The sequence below is a fragment of the Dama dama genome, chromosome 8, assembly GCF_033118175.1.
Source record: "Dama dama isolate Ldn47 chromosome 8, ASM3311817v1, whole genome shotgun sequence".
NCBI classification, from domain to species: domain Eukaryota; kingdom Metazoa; phylum Chordata; class Mammalia; order Artiodactyla; family Cervidae; genus Dama; species Dama dama.
The window spans coordinates 47,103,986-47,124,319 of NC_083688.1; the positions used below are offsets into that span (position 1 = coordinate 47,103,986).

At 38.5% G+C, this 20,334-nt stretch overlaps 1 long non-coding RNA gene across 2 annotated transcripts in view; it reads right to left on the reverse strand.

Annotated features, from left to right (window-relative positions):
• Positions 1-1,375: 1,375 nt before the first annotated feature.
• LOC133060476 (uncharacterized) overlaps positions 1,376-20,334 on the reverse strand; it is a 317,897-nt gene continuing 298,938 nt past the window's right edge. For both annotated transcript variants that reach the window (XR_009693774.1, XR_009693773.1), the window contains exons 3-4: positions 7,293-7,422; positions 1,376-1,581 (exon numbers count right to left, since the gene is read on the reverse strand). This is a non-coding gene — a long non-coding RNA (uncharacterized LOC133060476). The remainder of the gene's footprint in view (positions 1,582-7,292; positions 7,423-20,334) is intronic.

Here is a 20,334-nt window from a genome sequence, read left to right on the forward strand (position 1 = left end):
TTTTATTTCAATTAAAAATAGTTTTTAAAATACATTGTTAAGATCCTCACTTGCCCCAAACAGAAACTACACCAGGTTTTGTATAGAGAAAATTTTATATAGAGAGTTAATAATTATGTATAAAATTGCTAACTAGGTAATTAAAAGAGTACAAAGAATTATCTCAAAGTATCTCAAAAATAGCAAGTGCGGGAGGCAGCTAACAGCATACAGACTATGGGACAAAACCTAGAGGTTGAGATAATTACAAAACAGAATTGTCAAGAAAGGGCCCAACGTGGCTGAATCTCCAACTTCTGTGAGGGGTATTGATCAGCTGGGGCTGGTGTCTACGCACTGATACATCATGAAACTGCCTCTGACATGCTAGAAAAACTGCAAACTGGATTTCAATGTTACTAAAGTGACAAACTCACAGAAAGCCCTCCAGAAGCTCACAAGGAACAGGAAGTTTCCTTCTTTCTTCCTCAGCACCCTCATTTTCCTCTAGTGCCTCCTATTGGCAGAGTGTTACAGGGAGTTTCTGGGAAGTTAAAATCTGATTTGCAGATTTGATTTGCTCTTGCATCATAAAGCTGAGTGTAGAATGCTGAGAGCTGGGAGACATCTTAATAATAAGCACCACCATATTCTGTTTGTTTGCTTAGACACAATTATTTGTTTAGGGATAAAATTTTCCACTTTTGTACTCTTATGGACAAAATAATAAAAAACACAAAGACTGTCAGTTCAGTTCAGTTGCTCAGTCATGTCTGACTCTTTGCAACCCCATGAATCACAGTAGGCCAGGCTTCCCTGTCCATCACCAACTCCTGGAGTTTACTGAAACTCATGTCCATCGAGTCAGTGAAGCCATCCAGCCATCTCATCCTCTGTCGTCCCCTTCTCCTCCTGCCCCCAATCCCTCCCAGTATCAGGGTCTTTTCCAATGAGTCAACTCTTCACATCAGGTGGCCAAAGGATTGGAGTTTCAGCTTCAACATCAGTCCTTCCAATGAACATTCAGGACTGATCTCCTTTAGGATTGACTGGTTGGATCTACTTGCAGTTCAAGGGACTCTCAAGAGTATTCTCCAACACCACAGCTCAAAAGCATCAATTCTTCAGCACTCAGCTTTCTTTATAGTCCAACTCTCACATACATGACTACTGGAAAAACCATAGCCTTGACTAGACAGACCTTTGTTGGCAAAGTAATGTCTCTGCTTTTTAATATGCTATCTAGGTTGGTCATAACTTTCCTTCCAAGGAGTAAGCATCTTTTAATTTCATGGCTGCAGTCACCATCTGCAGTGATTTTGGAGCCCAGAAAAATAAAGTCAGCCACTGTTTCCACTGTTTCCCCATCTATTTCCCATGAAGTGATGGGACCAGATGTCATGACCTTAGTTTTCTGAATGTTGATCTTTAAGTCAACTTTTTCACTCTCTTCTTTCACTTTCATCAAGAGACTCTTTAATTCTTCTTCACTTTCTGCCATAAGGGTGGTATCATCTGCATATCTGAGGTTATTGATATTTCTCCCAGAAATCTTGATTCCAGCTTGTGCTTCCTCCAGCCCAGCGTTTCTCATGATGTACTCTGCATATAAGTTAAATAAGCAGGGTGACAATATACAGCCTTGATGTACCCCTTTCCCTATTTGGAACCAGTCTGTTGTGCCATGTCCAGTTCTAACTGTTGCTTCCTGGCCTGCATATAGGATTCTCAAGAGACAGGTGAGGTGGTCTGGTATTCCCATCTCTTTAAGAATTTTCCACAGTTTATTGTGAGGAGGATCTATATGCTGCTGCTGCTGCTGCTAAGTCACTTCAGTCGTGTCCGACTCTGTGCGATCCCATAGACGGAATCCCATCAAGCTCCCCCGTCCCTGGGATTCTCCAGGCAAGAACACTGGAGTGGGTTGTCATTTCCTTCTCCAATGCATGAAAGTGAAAAGTGAAAGTGAAGTCGCTCAGTCGTGTCCGACTCTTAGCAACCCCATGGACTGCAGCCCACCAGGCTTCTTCATCCATGAGATTTTCCAGGCAAGAGTACTGGAGTGGGTTGCCATTGCCTTCTCCAGGTCTATATACTAGTGGCCATAAACACAAGTTTTAACTTTATATCACATAAGTCAGCAAGGCCAACCTTTAATGAAGAATAAGATACAACATATTGTACAACATACAACATATATATACAACAGGTACTTTAGTGTGAAGACAGGAACAGTTTTATTTCTTAGTCTTCAGCATCTATCATAGTATCTTGCATAACGCAGGTCCCAGGAAACATCACCAATACATATTATATTATTTGTCTTTGTATAAAACAATGGAATGTTACTTAAAATGTTATCACTGCTATTCTTTCTTACCATTTAAAACTGTTCATGCATTAAGAAAATCACCAGTTGTTTATTTTTAGTACTCGGTTACTATAAGTTCTGCTACTGTAAGGGGCTTCCCCTGGTGGCTCAGCTGGTAAAGAATCTGCCTGCAATGTGGGAGAATTGGGTTTCATCCCTGAGTTGGGAAGATCCCCTTGTGAAGGGAACAGTGACCCACTCCAGCATTCTGGCCTGGAGAATTCCATGGACTGTATAGGCCATGGGGTTGCAGAGTGTTGGACACAGCTGAGGGACTTTCACTTTCACTGTAAATTCAGGAGTAACAATTTATCAAGGTGTACAGTTCCTTAGAGACCATTGTTCAGCCAGGCCTTCATGTACTAATGAATAAGCCACATTCCAGGAAGACACAATGACTTGCTTATCATCACATAATTTAAATTCATATTTGCCGTCACCTATAACCCACTACTCCTCTTTTGTTTAATGATTTTGCAACTGATGTGTGGTATGTGTGTGCTCAGTCATATCCAGCTCTTTGAAAGGCCATAGACTGTAGCCCACCAGGCTCCTCTGTCCATGGAATTTTCCAGGCAAGAATACTGAAGTGGGTTGCCATTTCCTTCTCCAGGGGATCTTCCTGACCTGATCTTCCCCTTCCTTCCTGACAGGGGATTGAACCCCTGTCTACTGTGTCTTCCGAGTCTCCTGCATTGGAAGGCAGATTCTTTACCACTGAGCAACCTGGGAAGCCCCTTGCAACTGATACCAGCCTTTTAAAATACCCAGAAAAGAAACAATTAGTACCTGATGGGCTGCGGTCCATCAGGTTGCAAAGAGTCAGAGAAGACTGAGCACTTTCACTTTTGCAGAAGTCTTATTTGAAGTTCTACCTTATATCCTGAAACTTAACACACAGTAATGTTTTGGTGTCACCCTATTTTAGCCACTCTACCTCTTATACAATAAAAGCTAACATTATTGATTGATTATTATATGTCAAACTATTCAAAGTATCTGACATGTATCTCCTCATATAACTTTCAAAACCGTCTACCATCAGTAGGTATTCCAACTTTACAGATGAGGAAAAGGAAGCATAGAGAGATTAAGTAATTTGATCAAGGTCACACTACCATGAAAGAGTTGGAGTCAGAATTCTAGCCCACAAAATCTGCTTCCAGAGCCTATATTTTACTGAAACAACAAACTGACTCTGAAAATTATCTCATTTTCTCCAATCTTTTTTTATCCCTTCTGAAAACAAAACAACTTTTAATTTCTAGCTCAACTTTTTAATTTGTATGCCTACTCTCTACTTGAAATTACTGAAAGTTAAAAAGCTAAATTCCTTATACATCTTATAAGAATTATAACTTTCATACATACTTTCATAACTTTCTTACAGGAAAATTGGCCACTGTATCGATTTTGTCTATTGCCACATGATACTATTTGACAAATCACCCTAAAAGCTAATGGCTTAATGCAATAATTTTAATTATTTCTCACAAAACTATGGCTCTGCTGAGCAGTTTTGCTGATCAGGGTTGAGTTCAGTTGATCTAGGATGGGCTCGCTCATGTATCCAGTCAGTTGGTGAGTGGACCAGAATTGGCTGGTCTGAGAAATTTCAGTTAGGACAACTTTCATCTTTTCCACACTCTCCCATTTCCTCCAATCAACCAGACTGGGCATGTTCTCTAGGTAGTGGCAAAAGTTTAAGTGCATAAGTGGACATGTGCAAATGTTTTTTAAGCTGCTTATGTCAGGTTTATTCTGTCTCATTAGTCAAAGAAAGTTATGTGACCAAATCTAAGATCAGTGTGGGAGGGTGATAGCAAAGGACATGGGTACAAGGATATATAAAAAGTTGGGGCCATCAATTCAATGCATCTAGCACATAAACTTTCCAGTTTTTCCTGGGCTCCTCAAATCTATCATAAGAAATCCTCTATCTATTGTAAGACATCCTATAACATGCAGGATGTTTATATCTTAAAGCATTCATCTTTTCCCTTGAGGAATCTTGTAACTCAAGTGGTGTATCCTTAAGGGAATTATCAAACGTCTCCTCAGTAATGAAGATTAATGCCTTATAAGGCTTGCTGTACTACATAACCATTTTAAATTTCTTCTGCATATAGTAATGTTTAACTCAGCTTTATTTTATGATAAAGTAAATGAGCTAAGATAAATGAACAGCAATGTCTGCAAATATTAATGTTAATTTGAATCATTGTGAATTAACACTTTATGCAGAACAGTCTGCACATGGCGAGTTCATTTGGTTGGTGAACAGAGCTAATACAGATAGAATCATGTATTTAATTCCCATTCATTCTGCCTCATGGCCAGAGAGATGGTCCCTTATTCTAATGACTCATTATATTAATTACCAGTAATGGCAGATAAACAAATCTCAATTTGTTGATTAGTAGATTATTTCACCTATGCAGAAAATATAGAATGTACTTTTGCTATGTCCTTAGTTCTAGATACAGGGCTTCCCTGGTGGCTCAGATGGTAAAGAATCAACCTGCAATGCAAGAGATCCAGTTTGGATCCCTGGGTCAGGAAGATCCCCTGCAGAATGGAATGGCTATGCACTCCAGTGTTCTTGCCTGGAAAATCCCATAGACAGAGGACCCTGATGGGCTACAGTTCATGGAGTCACAAAAAGTATAGTTCTAGACATACAGAAAGGAATAAGTATTGATCCCTATCCAGTTCCTACCTTGAGGGAAAGAAGGAAGTGCATGACTGATATTATAGAGATCTCCCATGGTAAGATATGAGATGCTAGATCAGTGAGTTCAAATTGCATCTCACATAGCAACAACTCAGGCAGAGCTACTTTAAAGAGTCCAAGCAGTTGCCGAGAGTAGATCAAAGTTAAAAGTCTTTATTTTATATTTAGCCTCTGATTTATAGGTGAAGGGGGGCCATGGAAGGGGGCAAAATTAGGACAGAATTTCCCTTTGAGAAGTTCCCAGGGCAGAAGTCCTGTAAATGACCAAGTGCTATAGAAATTACCTGGACAAAATGTTATAAGAACACTGAGGACATAGGACCAAAAAATTAATTAATTAATAATAATTATTATTGCTATCATTAAAAGTTCCATTCTAACTGATGTGTCCTAGGAGCTTAGGTCCTTAGGAGGAATTAGATCTGTGTGTATATAAGGCTATAATGCACTGAGTTATGTCACTGGGAATTTAGATTTGGAGAAACTCACTTAGCCCATGTCTTCAAAAGCAAAAAAAGGTAGGAATATATCTGTTGAAAACAAACAGCAAAAAGAATGTCAATAATAGAAAGGGCCTTATAATTTTAGGGAGATGACCTAATGACTTAACAGGATTTCAGAGGGAAAAGGATTCTTAGAATTGATGGATTTTGAAATAAAGAACTAACGAACTATTGAAGAAACTCCGGATAAAAAAATAACAATTTAGTAACAAAGGAAATGTGCAGTTTTGTATCAGTCAATTTCATCACTGGAAAGTTGTTTCCCTTATAAGACAGCCCATGACATAGATCCAAGGACAAGGTAGCCCTTTGTGGCTTATCCCTCTATTTTTGCAGGCAAGCATGTTTCAATAACAAAAGGACATTTGAAGTGAAGGTGCAATGGGAATCTGCCCTGCCTCTATACATGTCTAATACTAAGAAATGGCAAATCTTTCTGAAAAAGCATTTTGAAAAAAATTGCTCTGGTTGAGAGCTCCAAAACCACATCAAATCTTAGTATAAAATCCTTTGGTCAAGTTATAATTTTTGAAATAGGGACTATAATGAAAACACTGACACTGCTTTAACCATAGAAAGACTGATTATTCATAGTACTCATACTATTATCTATTTTTGTAACTATGTATGGGATTTTCATATAATGCTGAGATTAGTTATACATTTCATAAAAACGACACATGTATTTTGTGAGTGAGAATTTTATGTGACACTGGATCATGGGTAACAACGATATAAGAACAAGCTAAATATAAGTCAGTTTATCAGAGGAAAAGAAGCCTAGAGATCTGAAATACCTCAACATATTTAACCTTCTTGTGTCAGAAAACGTGGGTGTGACAATGGAATCTCCAAGACCAAAGAGAAGGGGGCAAAGCTTCACCTTTAATAGATTCAATTACATTATATTTATATAATTTTCCTAGATATTTTAAAGCATACATTTAGGCTAATAGCATTAATTATACTGTATTTGTGTGCTAGGCTAATTGTATGACTACCATTCATAAGCAAAACTATTTTCAATAAATTTCCACTCCCCTTTTAGTTTCTCTGTTTAGCATGTTGCTCTTTGTATCAAGTGCACTTTTCAAATCGGAAAAGAAATTTTGTTCTACATTGAGCTCTAACCTCTTTCTGTGCTCATAATCTGATATGATCACAAAGAACAAGCATGGGTTTTAAATGATTCAAAGGAGCCCAAATATATTTAGGGTTTATCAGTAAAAAATCTGCCTGCAGTGCAGGAGACCTGGGTTCAATTCCTGGGTTAGGAAGATCCCCTGGAGAAAGAAATGGCAAACCATTCCAGCATCCTTGCTGTAAAATCCCATGGACAGGGCAGTCTGGTGGGTTGAAGTCCCTGGGGTCGCAAAGAGTCTGGCATGACTGAACGGCTAACCCTCTCACCCTCACTCTCCACTACAAGACCTGGTCTCACTGTGCTTTCTGTCCCACAAACATGTCACCCTCCAGCCTTGGAAAACGTTGTTCCCACATTGGCACAGCTCTGGGATTCAGTAAATGGCACCTTCAGCCCTCCAGAGCCTTGGCATTTTCTGTACCTTCTGCCTGCACCAGGTCGCAGGGAAATCTGAGAAGAGGGTGCAGCCACATGTGACAACCTATGCCGCGTCTGCCACCCCCGCCTCTGTCATCCTGGGTACAGAGAACCCGCTGGCCTGTTGCCTCCTTGGGGTCTTACCTGGGCAGGTAGAAGTGTATGCCATATTCCATTTTTACTCTGGTTCAGAAGTGCCCAAGCTTTTGAGACTAATGTCAAAAATGACCCCCGCTTCTGTGTCTCCACTTCTGAGGCAATAAGGATAAAATGCCTGTTGAAGAGGGTTAGGGAGTAGAAAGAGATACCAAGAACAAAACATATCAGTTAGCACCTCAAAAATATTTTCTATAGCTCTTCAGATCCTGAATAAAAGAATATAGTTATTCTCCTTTATAGAATCACAATGCAAGCTATGAGGGAATTTTTGGTCGGTTAACATTCACTCAAAGTTTGCTTCAGAATGCTATGATCAATACTCCAGAATAAGTCCACATCCCTACTGCTAAGAGGCAGTGTCTCACCTAAAGGTAAGTTGCCTCTGATATCAGTTAGTGAGAAGGACACTGTCTTTCAGGCCAGAGGACAAGCTTGGAAGAAAGGTCTTGAATCCTAAGGGCAAATTAGGGCAGGGATGGGGGATAGAGTGAGTGGGGTTCTCTGGCTGGCTTTATTCCATTCCCAAATTCTAATGTAAATTTGAAAGTGAGTCAGTTAGGATAAAAAAAATGTATGTTTTGTGAGACAATTTACAGTCCCTATTGACCAGTGGTCCCCAACCTTTTTGTCACCAGGGACTGGTTTCATGGAAGACGATTTTTCCATGGATGGGGTGGGAGGATTGGTTTCGGTGTGAGTCAAGTACATTACATTTATTGTGCACTTTATTTCTATCATTACTACATCAGCTCCACCACAGATCGTCAGGCCGTTTGGATCTCAGAGCTTGGGAATCCCTGCTGACTACTGATATGTACTTTCTTGTCCTTCTACATATTTAGTAAAACCATCTGGAGTCATGGGGATACCTCAGCCCCAGAGGAAAGGATTTTGACTCTGCTCTGGACATAATCTACTTAGAAAGAGCAGTACACTCCATGAGAGCAGTGTGGACAGGACTTTAGGGAAGACTGATGCTGAGGCTGAAACTCCAATACCTTGGCCACCTGATGCAAAGAACTGTCTCATTGGAGAAGACCCTGATGCTGGGAAAGGTTGAAGGCAGGAGGAGAAGGGGACGACAGAGGGTGAGATGGTTGGATGGCATCACCAACTCAAGACACATGAGTTTGAGCAAGCTCCAGGAGCTGGTGAAGGACAGGGAAGCCCGGCATGCTGCAGTCCATGGGGTCACAAAGAGTCAGACATGACTGAGCGACTGAACTGACTGACTAGGGGAGACAGCCAAAGAACTCAGGAGGCGCAGGGGTGCTCTTTTCTTAACTAGAGATTCTCTTTCCAAAGGCATATCAAAGAGCAGTATTTTTCAAAGGGAAGATTCCTCTCTCCTAAATGTAAACACTTTACACACACACACCCACACCCACGTACACACACACCTGATATCTCACCAGTCCATATTCTTTAACCTTTCAAGGGTGGCTTATCCCATACCCTAGTGAGCACATCAGTCTATCACCACCACCCAAGATGACTTGTTGATCTTAACCTTCTGCAGTTGGCGTCTTTTTCATTTTCCACATATAAAATTATGTCTTCCCATAGAATATGCCTTTTAAATACCATAAGCACCATTCCCTCTACGACTTGATTGACAGTTGCTGCTATAGGGGGTTTGGGTTTTTCCTTATTAAGGTAATTTTAATACCAAACATGTCTGCTGTGCGTCAGACATGGGGACGTAAAGGTAAACAAGTTCGAGGAGCTCAGAGTCCAGTGATGGAGACAGAAAGTAAACAAGCCGTTAGAATGCGATTCCTCAACAGCGGCTCTGCGAGAACCGAGGGAGCGATTAACTTTGACCAAGAAGCTAGGGAAAGCACCTAAAGAGAGGGCATTTAAGCTGTTTGTGTATGTTTAATTCAGCGATTTTTCTAATTATAAAGCTTGCGCAGAAAATACAGGGAAGTAAAAAACCCACTCCAGTATTTATGCCTGGAGAATCCCGTGGACAGAGGAGCCTGGAAGGCTACAGTCTGTAGAGTCACAAATAGTCTGTCACAACTAAAGCGATTTAGCATGCACATACAAAAAATGCATCCCAGAGATATTCATTGAAATATTTTGTTGTGTTTTAGCACATAATCTGTTTTTGAAAAATGAATTTAACATATATAATCACTTACTTTTCTCTCTCGAGACTATAGTTTTCAAAATTTTGCCATTAAATATTATTCTACAGATTGACAATGTAAGTAGCTTTCTATAATAATAATCAGTAAATACATGGTGCACTTACTGTGTGCCTCATAATTTTCTAAGTGCTTTACATGTACTAAATTATTTATTTCTAAAATAAATAAAAGAACCCTATGGCATAAATTATTAATTAATCCTTATTTTAATACCTTTATTTTATAGCTCAGTAATATAAGGCCTGCAGCAACAGTGTAACTTGACCAAAGGCTAGTAATAATACTTAGTAATGTCTAGTAATAATACTTGGCAATGTAGTAGGTAGTAAAGGCAGGACTCAGCCCAGGAGTCTGTTTCCAAAGGCTATTGTTGCTACTATTATATCATATTGGTTCTCCAGCCTACAGACACACACAGACTCATACAAGTACTGTATTGTTATGTCTGGCACTGTTTCTTACACTGAAAATGACATAGGGTATATCAAAAGCCTCCCAAATACTTACATGATGTATCCCAGAAGTTCAACATCATGATATTTATCCAAAAGGAGACTATTATACCATATTTTTAATAAACACATTCAATGTTGCAGTATTTATTTGCATTTTAAATGACTAATAGTAATGACCTTTTTTTTAGTATTTGTTGGAATTTGCATCCTTGTTTTACAAATTTTTAGTCAATATTCATTCCATTATTCTATTGCTGACCTTAAATAAATGGTTCTTATATAAAAATTATTAACTTTTTGTAAATATGTTAGTTTGTCATTTGCTTTGAAGATGCTTATGTTATTTTTATGAAGCACATGAGTGCTTTCAGATTTATCTGAAATTTATCAATTATTTTAATTAGGGTTTCTGTCTCTGCTGTTATATGATGAAAACACTGTACCACTCTAAGAATAGATGGCCAGCATTTATTTTTCTAATAATGTATGTGCTTAGTTTCTCAGTTGTGTCCAACTCTTTGCAACCCCACGAACTGTAGCCTCCAGGCTCCTCTATCCATGGGGATTCTCCAGGCAAGAATACTAGAGTGGGTTGCCATGCCCTCCTCCAGGGGATCTTCCCAACCTAGGGATCAAACACATTGATATCTCCCACATGCAAGCAGGTTCTTTACCACCTGAGCCACCAGTCTAGGCATTCATATTTACTTTTTTCAAAATGTAAATGGCTTATTTTCTGATAATAAAATTATATCCATACTAAAAAGACAAACTACAGACACCTACATAAATGAAATTTTCCAAAAATATCAGTGAGCTAGAGAACAACACATGTAATTAAAGTTCTTCAAAGGAGAGGGAGAGATGGGGACAGGAAAAATACTTGAAGAAATAGTGACAGGAAGTTTTACAGGTTTGATGAAAATAATACACAAATCCAAGCTCAAAAGTATTAGAGCACAAGGAACATGAATAAAATTATGCTAAGGTGCAGTATAATTAAGTTGCTCATAACCTGTGATAAATAGAAAATCTTAAATGCAGCCAGGAAAAAAAATTATGTATTATGTATTGAAAAAAATTAAGAAAGGCAGCAGATATGATGTCATTAACAATGCAAATGAGAGGATAGTGGAACAACCTCTTTAAATTTTTAAAAGAAAAAAATAGGAACTTAAGATTCTTTACCTCACCAAAAATGCTCAAATATGAAAGGGAAATAAAGACTTTTTTAGATATGCAAAAGCTGAAAGAATTCATCATCAGTAAACCCACCCAACAAGAAATTTTAAAAGGAAGTCTGTCCAGTGGAATAAAAGTAATATCAGATAAAAATATGAATATAGACAAAGGCATGAAGAACACTTAGAGATAAGGCTATAGGAGTAAATATATATGTGTCATTAAAAGATATTTGACTCAAATGAAAGCAACAATGCAGTGTAGGGTTTATAACATATATAAAAGTTAAATGTATGACAATAAAACAGATTGGAAATAAAGATATGAAAGCATATTATTGCAAGACTTGTGAACTACACATGAAATTCTACAATATCACAAGAACATAGGCTCAAAATTAATAATCACCTTACATGTAAATAGTCAAAACAGCCCACTAAACATCAGAGATCATCTGATGTAATAAAAATCTAATTATAGAAATACCATACGATCTAGCAATGCCATGTCTGGGTATATATCCGGTAGAAACAAAATTGCTGTCTTCATGAGATATATGCAGCCATCTTCATCACAGCACTCTTTACAATAGCGATATCATGGAAAAAACGTACGTGTCCACTGACAAACAATGGAAAAAGGAAATGTGTTTGTGTGTATATTATTCAGCTTTAGATGACAGGAAATATTGCTATTTGCAACAAACAATATGGCTGGATCTTGAGGACATTATGCTAAGTGAAATAAGTTAGACAGACAAATATATGGTCTCACTTATATACAAAAACCAAAAAAAAAAAAAATGAAAAACCAGAACTCCTAGAAAAACAGATTACCTGAGGTGGGAGTTGGAACATGGATGAAATGGGGGAAGGTGACCAATAGATACAAACTTCCAGCTATAAGAGGAATAATTTCTGGAGATATACTGTTAAGCTCTGTGACTGTCATTAACAACACTGGATTGTATATTTGACAGTTGCTGAGAGAGTTAAGTTATCACTGTAAGAAAAGAGTGTGTAACTAGGTGAGAATATGGGTGTTAACAGAACACTGCAGTACCTACTTCACAATAAATATATGTATCAAATCATTATGTTGTACATCTCAAAATAATACAATGTTGTTTGCCAATTATATCCCAGTAAAACAGGGAGGGGGAACCACAACCCAACTATATACTGACTACAAGGCGCCCACTTTAAATATAAAGACACATGCAGAGGAGGTGGTCAAAATGGAGAAGCAGTAAGACCCCAAGCTCACTTCTTCCCCTGGACACACCAAAATTACTAACACTTACAGAGCAGCTATTGTTGACAACAACCTGAAGACTAACAGACAAAATTTCCACAACTAAAGACGTAAAGAGGAAACCATAATGAGACAGGTAAGAGGGGCAGAGATGTAATATAGCCAGAACACACACCCCCAGATCAGTGACCCAAAATGGGGGAATATCACAATTGTAGAGACCCTCTCCAAAGGGTGAGGGACACAAGCCCCACATTGGGCTCCCCGTTTTGGGAGAACAGCAGGGCTTTTGCTTGGGAGACCTGGAGTGCTATAGGAAGTAGATATGCCACTCTTAAAGGGCATGCACAAAACCCCAAGTGCTCCAAGTCTCAGCAGGGAGGCAGTAGTTTGAAAGGATCCTGGGTCAGGGCATTCACTGATCTTGGAGAGCCTCTCAGAGAGGAGGAGATAACTGGAACCCCCTGTAAGAACAGAAAAGGTGGCAGCAGCCATGCTTCAGGAGCTCGATCTACTGCATTAACAATGGTGCTGGTGAGTACCATTTTGGAACCCTCTCTAGCCTGTTAGGACCAGGGCTTACATGTCCTTCCACAGGCCAGCATCAACCCCAAGCCCTGCCCCCAGGCCATGAAGACAGTGGGAGGGAACTCAGCCTTGCCCACTAGCATGCTGATATCAAGCATAAATCCCCCTGACCGTGCAAGGAAACAGCTCCGTCCACCAGCAGATAAACACTAGACCTGAGCTCCCTCAGCCATGGAGATGGCTTCACTGAAACCTGGTCTCGAGCAGCAGTGGGCCAATGACAGCTATGCACCTTCTTGGGTCAAACAGCCAACTGCGTGGGAAGCCTATTCTACCTTCCGTTGGGCTAACAGTCACCACACAAGGCAAGACCCTATAGCCAGCTAGACCAAGGGACAGCCCACCTACCAGCACACTCAAAGCAGCCAGATGCACCACAGCAGAAATGTGCATGCAAACCATAGGGGACATTCCTGAAGCACAGCTCTGGTGACCAGAGGGAAGAGTTGTGCTGAGCCTCGTAGGACATCTTCTACATAAGGCCGCTTCTCCTAGGTCAGGAAATGAAACCAACCCATCTAATACATGGAAATAAATGCAGAAAAGTTGGGGAAATGAGAAGACAGAGAAATATGTTCCCAATGAAAGAAAAAGACAAAATTTCAAAAAAAAAATAATAAATGAAGTAGAGATAATCAAACTACCCAACAAAAAATTTAGGCAATGATCATAAAGATGCTCACCAAACTTGAGTGAAGAATGGATGAACACAGTGAGAATTTTTGAGAAGAGTCAGAAAATACAAAGAAGAACCAAACAAAGCTGAAAAAAATACAATAACTGACATAAACACTACACTAGAAGAAATCAATAGTAGGTCAGATGATAGAGAGGAAAGGATCAGTGATCTAGAAAGCAGAGTACTGGAAATCACTGAAGGTGAACATGAAAAACACTAAGAGAATTTAAAACATGAAGACAGTTTAAAAGACCTCTGGGACAACATCAAGCATACTAACATTTAATTATGAAGGAGAAGAGAGAAGGGTAGAGAATGTATTTGAAGAAACAATAGCTAAAAATCTCCTCGTCTTGGGGAAATAAATAGACATCCAGATCCAGGATGTTCAGAGAGTCCCAAACAGATGAACCCGAAGAGGTCTACATCAAGACAGGTTATAAATAAAATGGCAAAAATTAAAGGTAAAGAGAAAATAGCAAAAGCATCAAGGAAAAAGCAATCAATTACAGATAAGGGAACTCCCACAAGATTATAAGCTGACTTTTCAGCAGAAACTCTGCAAGCCAGAAGGAAGTGACACAATATATTTAAATTGATGAAAGAGAAAAACCTACAACCAAGAATACTCTACCTGGCAAGGCTTTCATTGAGATTTGATGGAGAGAACAAAAGTTTTGCAGACAAGCAAAAGCTAAAAGAGTTCAATACTGTGAAACCAGTCTTAGAAGAAATAAGGGATTTCTAAGTGTAAAATAAAAAGTCACAAAAAGAAATATGAAAATTAAGAAAAAATTTTCATTGGTAAAGGCAAATATACTAAAAAAGATAGCAGATCAATCACTTATAAAGCTAATTGGAAGGTTAAAAGACAAAAGGAGGAAAATCATCAATATTCACAGTAGGTAGTTAAGGGATCACACACAAAGAAGTGAAATATGACATCAAAAAGAGTAAACAGTGGGAAGGGGGAAGTAATAACCTAGGGTTGTTAGAATATACTTGAATTTCAGAAATCAGCAACTTAAAATAATCTCTCTCACACACACACACACACACACACACATATATGTGCACACACACACACACACAAATGTAGGCTGTTGTATATTAAATGCAGGGTAATCACAAATCAAAAACCAATAAAGATACACACACAGAGAAAGAAAGGACTCAAAACATAACATCAAAGATAGTCATCAAATACCAAGAGAAGAGAGCAAAAGAAAAAAAGAATCAAAAGAACTATAAAAATAATAATTAAAAAAAAAAAAACAAAGTGGCAGTAAGTACATACCTATCAATAATTACTTTAAATATAAATGAAATCGGAGCCATAAAAATGAAATTTTGTCATTTGAAACATCATGGATGGATATAGAGGATATTATGCTAAATGAAATGTCAGATAGAGAAAGCTAAATACCATGTAATTTCACTTATACATGCAGTTTAATAAACAAAACCAATCAACACACAGAACAAAAGCAGGCTCATAGATACAAAGAATAAATAGGTGATTGCCAAATGGGAGGGTGGTGAGGTGGGGCAAAATTGGTGAAGAGGATTAAGAGGTATAAACCTCCAGTTATAAAATGAATAAGACATAGGGTTGTAATAAACAGCATAGGAATACAGTCAATAATACTGTAATAACTTTGTATAAGGATAGATGGTTACTAGACTTATCATGGTGATAATTTCACAATGTGGGCATCCCTGGCAGCTCAGCTGGTGAAGAATCCGCCTGCAATGCAGGAGACCCCAGTTTTATTCCTAGATCAGGAAGATGCCCTGGAGAAGGGATAGGCTACCCACAATGTATATGAATATCAAGTCACTGTGTAATAAACCTAAAACACAATATTGCATGTCAACTATATTTCAATTTTAAAAATTAAATAAATAAATATAAAGACATATACACAATAAAAGGGAAAAGATAGGTAAAAGATATGTCATGTGAATGCTAATCAAAATAAGGTTAGCCTAATTTAATCAGACAAATCTATTTCTGATCAGAGATATCACCAGGGATAAAGACGGTCTTTTCATAAAGAATTCATTTAATCAAATAACTTAGCAATGCTAAACACTTGTGCACCTAACATCAGTGCTTCAAAACACCTGAAGCAAAAACTGATAGAATTTTAAATGGTATAAATAGACAATCTCACAAATATAGTCATTTTTATGCCAGCTTCTTCTCATGTCCTCCATTATACCTGTTGTACCTGATCCTGGATCCTCTTCAGTGTTCTGGTGAGTATCCTATGCCTCTTTCCTCTGCTGAAAATCTTCTTCTAGACATTCTGCTTTGCTCATGTTTTCACTATTTAATATACCAAGAAGTTTCCAACGTTTTTATTTCATAAGTTGTGTTAAAGGCTTATTCACTGTCTTCCTCCTACTTTTCTGTACCTTTCAACCCAGAAACATTAGAACACATACCAGAAATTTTGTAACAGGACCAAAATTGAAAGAGGCAATAGTACATTTCTAGAATATAGATAAATAAGGGCCAAGAGCCTGAAGCACTTTGGAAAGCATCCAGTAGGAATTCAGACTTAGCTTCTGTAGGTAGGTGAATTAATTCTTTAATTCATTTAAAGAATTAAACATTGGATTAATAGGATCATCTTTGATGTCAGAAAAATAGTTCTGATGATCTCCATTTAAACATGGTAGCCTAAAGCCAGACAATTATCTTAGATCCTTCTCAAAACCCTACTAAAAGGAATAAAACCACTAATATCCCAGAAGATCAAAAGAATGGAAGAGCCATTGACGGCAGATGATATCAACTATATTATGAAAAACAAAAAGAAGTTCAGCAAGTGGCTATTGATTTTAAAAAGCTGAAAGGGATTTAAGTGCCAAAGGAGAGGAAGCCAATAAGGAAAAAAAAGTGGACCTGCACTCTCAAAACCTGTGAAGGCCATGAAGCAGAGCAACCAAATACCTCTGGGAATAGGAAAGGAGGCTGCAAACAAAAACAGGAAGATTGGCTGAAACTTGGAAGAAGAAGAACTTAAATCTCAGACTCACATTCACCATCACGTTCAGCCAGAATCAAAGCCCTCTGGTACCCAGACAGAAGAGAGAAGGTGGACTCCAGAAAAGTTAAATTGCCCTGTCTTGGGGACGCCAAACAAGCAGAAGGCTGCAGTGAGGCAACGTATTAAAATGAGTGGGATTAAATACAAGTCTATTTTCTGAACCTTGGCTCATATCTTCTAAGCATGAGTTTGAAAGAATCCAAGACTATTTAGAGAACATAAAAACCGAAAAAATCTCAAGAAAAATGATGTACTCAGAATCTCAAATTTGGCAGAAGAAGTCAAGTAAGATGACAATTTAAGAATGTCCTTGGAATGTGACAGTTAGAAAGCCATTTGTGTCTTAAAAAGAACAAGAAAAGAAACATAAAGAAATTCGGGTTTGGGGATAATATTTTTACCCTAAGGAATTTCTAATATGACAGGTTTATCACTGTGACTCATGGGTTGCAAAAAAATGAGTGAGGAGGCATTGCTGGAATCTCCTCATCATGTAACACAGATGACCACCCACTCCACATATGTAAAAAACAAGTCATGGGCAGGAGCTTTGATAAGCCAAACTTTTTCAATTTAATCTTTAAATGATCCTGAAACTGATAGCCTAAAACTTAAGACCTAAATCATCTAAAGATGCAGAAATACATAGATAAAAGACCACCATGTTTGAGTGGACTTAATGACCCCTGTTCTTAAAGAAAAATGGCAGGAAATGCTCAGGCTGGTTATTTAAACAGTTTTATAATAACATTATCGAGACTATGAACTCTTAAATCATGACTTTAACCTAAAACGTAAATGAAGATAACTTACACAGAATGAAGTTTTCATGTTTTACAGCCTTCTCACTTACTGATGGAGCATGCTAAATCCTCATCATTTTTTGCAAAAACATCAGTGCAGCTAGGATATGGGTCCCATTCCTTGACATTTCCCTTTCTATATCCTCTGTTCCAACCCCAATGATCATTCTCATTAACACGAAACACACTTTCCCATCTGCATGGCTCTCTCCTGAGAATGTCCTCCTCTTTCTTTTTCACCTTCCCTATCTGACCAACTCCTACTCATTCTCAAATAGCAGTCCAAAAGTCTCATGTGTGGAACCTTTCCTGACTTCTTTATGGAGCAAAGGAGTTTATACGATGCTCTTCTAAGGCACCTACCACTCTGTACTATAATTTCTTGTTGGTAGACAGGTCTCCCCACCACAATAATTCAAAGACCATGTCACGTTCAGTGTTACAGTCCCAGAGTCCAGAAAGCTTTCTGTCATACAACGGGTACTCCATAAATGTCAGACAAGAGGAGTATAATTATCTGATTATTATTCTTATTATTCTAAGCATTTCCCCAACAATTAGGAATCTTTCACTCCATGGGTATCAATGAAAGTACACAACGGATCTTTAATTATAAAACTTTTCTTGGTTGATTTTCAGCTTGTCACATAATTCACTAAATGAGGATCACTAAGTCAAAGCAGTCAACTGTAAGTCCTGAATCAGAAACTCCATGTATGTTAGATAGAGGAGGGTTCTTAAGAAAGCAAGTAGGATTTATATGTAAAATAATGACCTAGTATCACTAAAACTGCCTGTTTATTAACTATTATTTCTAAAAAGTTTTTAAAGCCCTAAAATAGGTGTCACATAATCAGAGAGCATACAAGCATGTATAATCAGAGATTGTGCTGTGTGCTCAGTAGCTCAGTCATGTCCAATTCTTGTGAGCCCCATGGACTGTAGCCTGCCAGGCTCCTCTGTCCCTGGAATTTTCCAGGCAAGAATACTTGAGTGGGTTGCCATTTCCTACTCCAGGGTTCTTCCTGACCCAGGAATCAAATCTATATCTCTTGCACCTCCTGCCTTGGCAGACAGATTCTTTACCACTAGCGCCACCTGGGAAGCCACAATTATCCAAAGAAACTCTATATAGAATCTGTTTTGAATATATATATTTGATGTAAATATTTGAATATATATGTAATTTTTTTCACGCAGCTTTGAGACTGCAACTACCTAGCACTCAAAGGGTAAAATATTGTATTTGCCAGCAGGCCCCAATTTCCAGGCTAACACACAGCATGTCTCCCTGCAGCTTTTGAGCAGTGAAAACACATGCATAAGGCCACACTAGACCCTCTATAAAGAAACTTGTGTGTGCATGTTGTTCTCTGCGGTGTGCGTGGCATACTTGTGATTACCATGGTTAAGCCTAGGTTTTCTGAGACAAGTTCCTAGCAAGTAGTTTCAAGCAGTGTGTGTCTTTCAGAAAACTCACTTGTTTGAGTGGAGACTTTATTGTGACGAATAGAATACAGCAACCAAGGTGTTTTTCCAGCAGCTTTTAGGCAGCAACTACCTAATTTAGGTAGGTTTTATATACATATATGTATGTATACATATATACATATGTATATATACATGTGTGTATATATATGGGGCTTCCATGGTGGCATATATATATATATATGTATATAAAACAGGGAAAATATTTTACTGAATATGATATAATGTAGAGAAGAAATGTAAGAAAAAAATTCAAGTATATTTAGCAGGTGCTAGACTTTATCTAGCAACTACTATATACCAGAAACTGTGCTAGGACTATAGGCTCAGCGGTGAGCAAGAGAGACATGGTTGACCTCATGGTATTTATGATTTAGTGGGGGATATGGTAACTTAGATACATATTTTTTTAAGTAAATAAGCATAAATTAGCATAATTTTCATAAAGGAAACAACCAATCAAGATAACATGTTAAAGATTATCAAGGGTGGATTTGTGTTACATAGTGTTCAGTTCAGTTCAGTTCAGTCACTCAGTCATGTCCGACTTTTTGTGATCCCATGAACTGCAGGACGCCAGGCCTCCCTGTCCGTCACCAACTCCCGGAGTCCATCCAAACCCACGTCCATCGAGTCAATGATGCCATCCAACCATCTCATCCTCTGTCATCCCCTTCTCCTCCTGCCTTCAATCATTCCCAATATCAGGGTCTTTTCCAATGAGTCAGCTCTTCACATCAGGTGGCCAAAGTATTGGAGTTTCAGCTTCAGCATCAGTCCTTCCAATGAACACCCAGGACTGATCTCCTTTAGAATGGACTGGTTCGATCTCCTTGCAGTCCAAGGGACTCTTAAGAGTCTTCTCCAACACCACAGTCCAAAAGCGTCAATTTTTTGGCTCTCAGCTTTCTTTGTAGTCCAACTCTCACATCCATACACAACCACTGGTAAAACCATAGCCTTACATAGTGCAGTCAGCGAAAATTTCCCTGAGGGATTGACTTTTAAACTGAGACCTTGACCATAAGGGGTCAGTTCTGAAGGATCAGGGATTGCTTCTGAAACAGCAGGAGAGGTCAGGCAGTCTTGGTAGAAGAATAAGCATAGACAGGCCTTGTGCTAAGAAAGAAAAAGTAATTTAAAAATAAAGTCAAAGTCAGTAAAGTACAGTTACCAAGGAGAAGACCAAACTAAAGTGAAACTCTGGGTGTAGGCAGACTTCAGATCATGTAGGGGCCTATTGTCCATAGGAGGCTGGATTTTATTTCACAGGAGTAAGAAAATCTTAAAGGGTTGTAGACAGTAAAGCCACATCATCTGGTTGACATTTTTAAAAGATCAATAGTAGAAGCAGCTGAAGAGG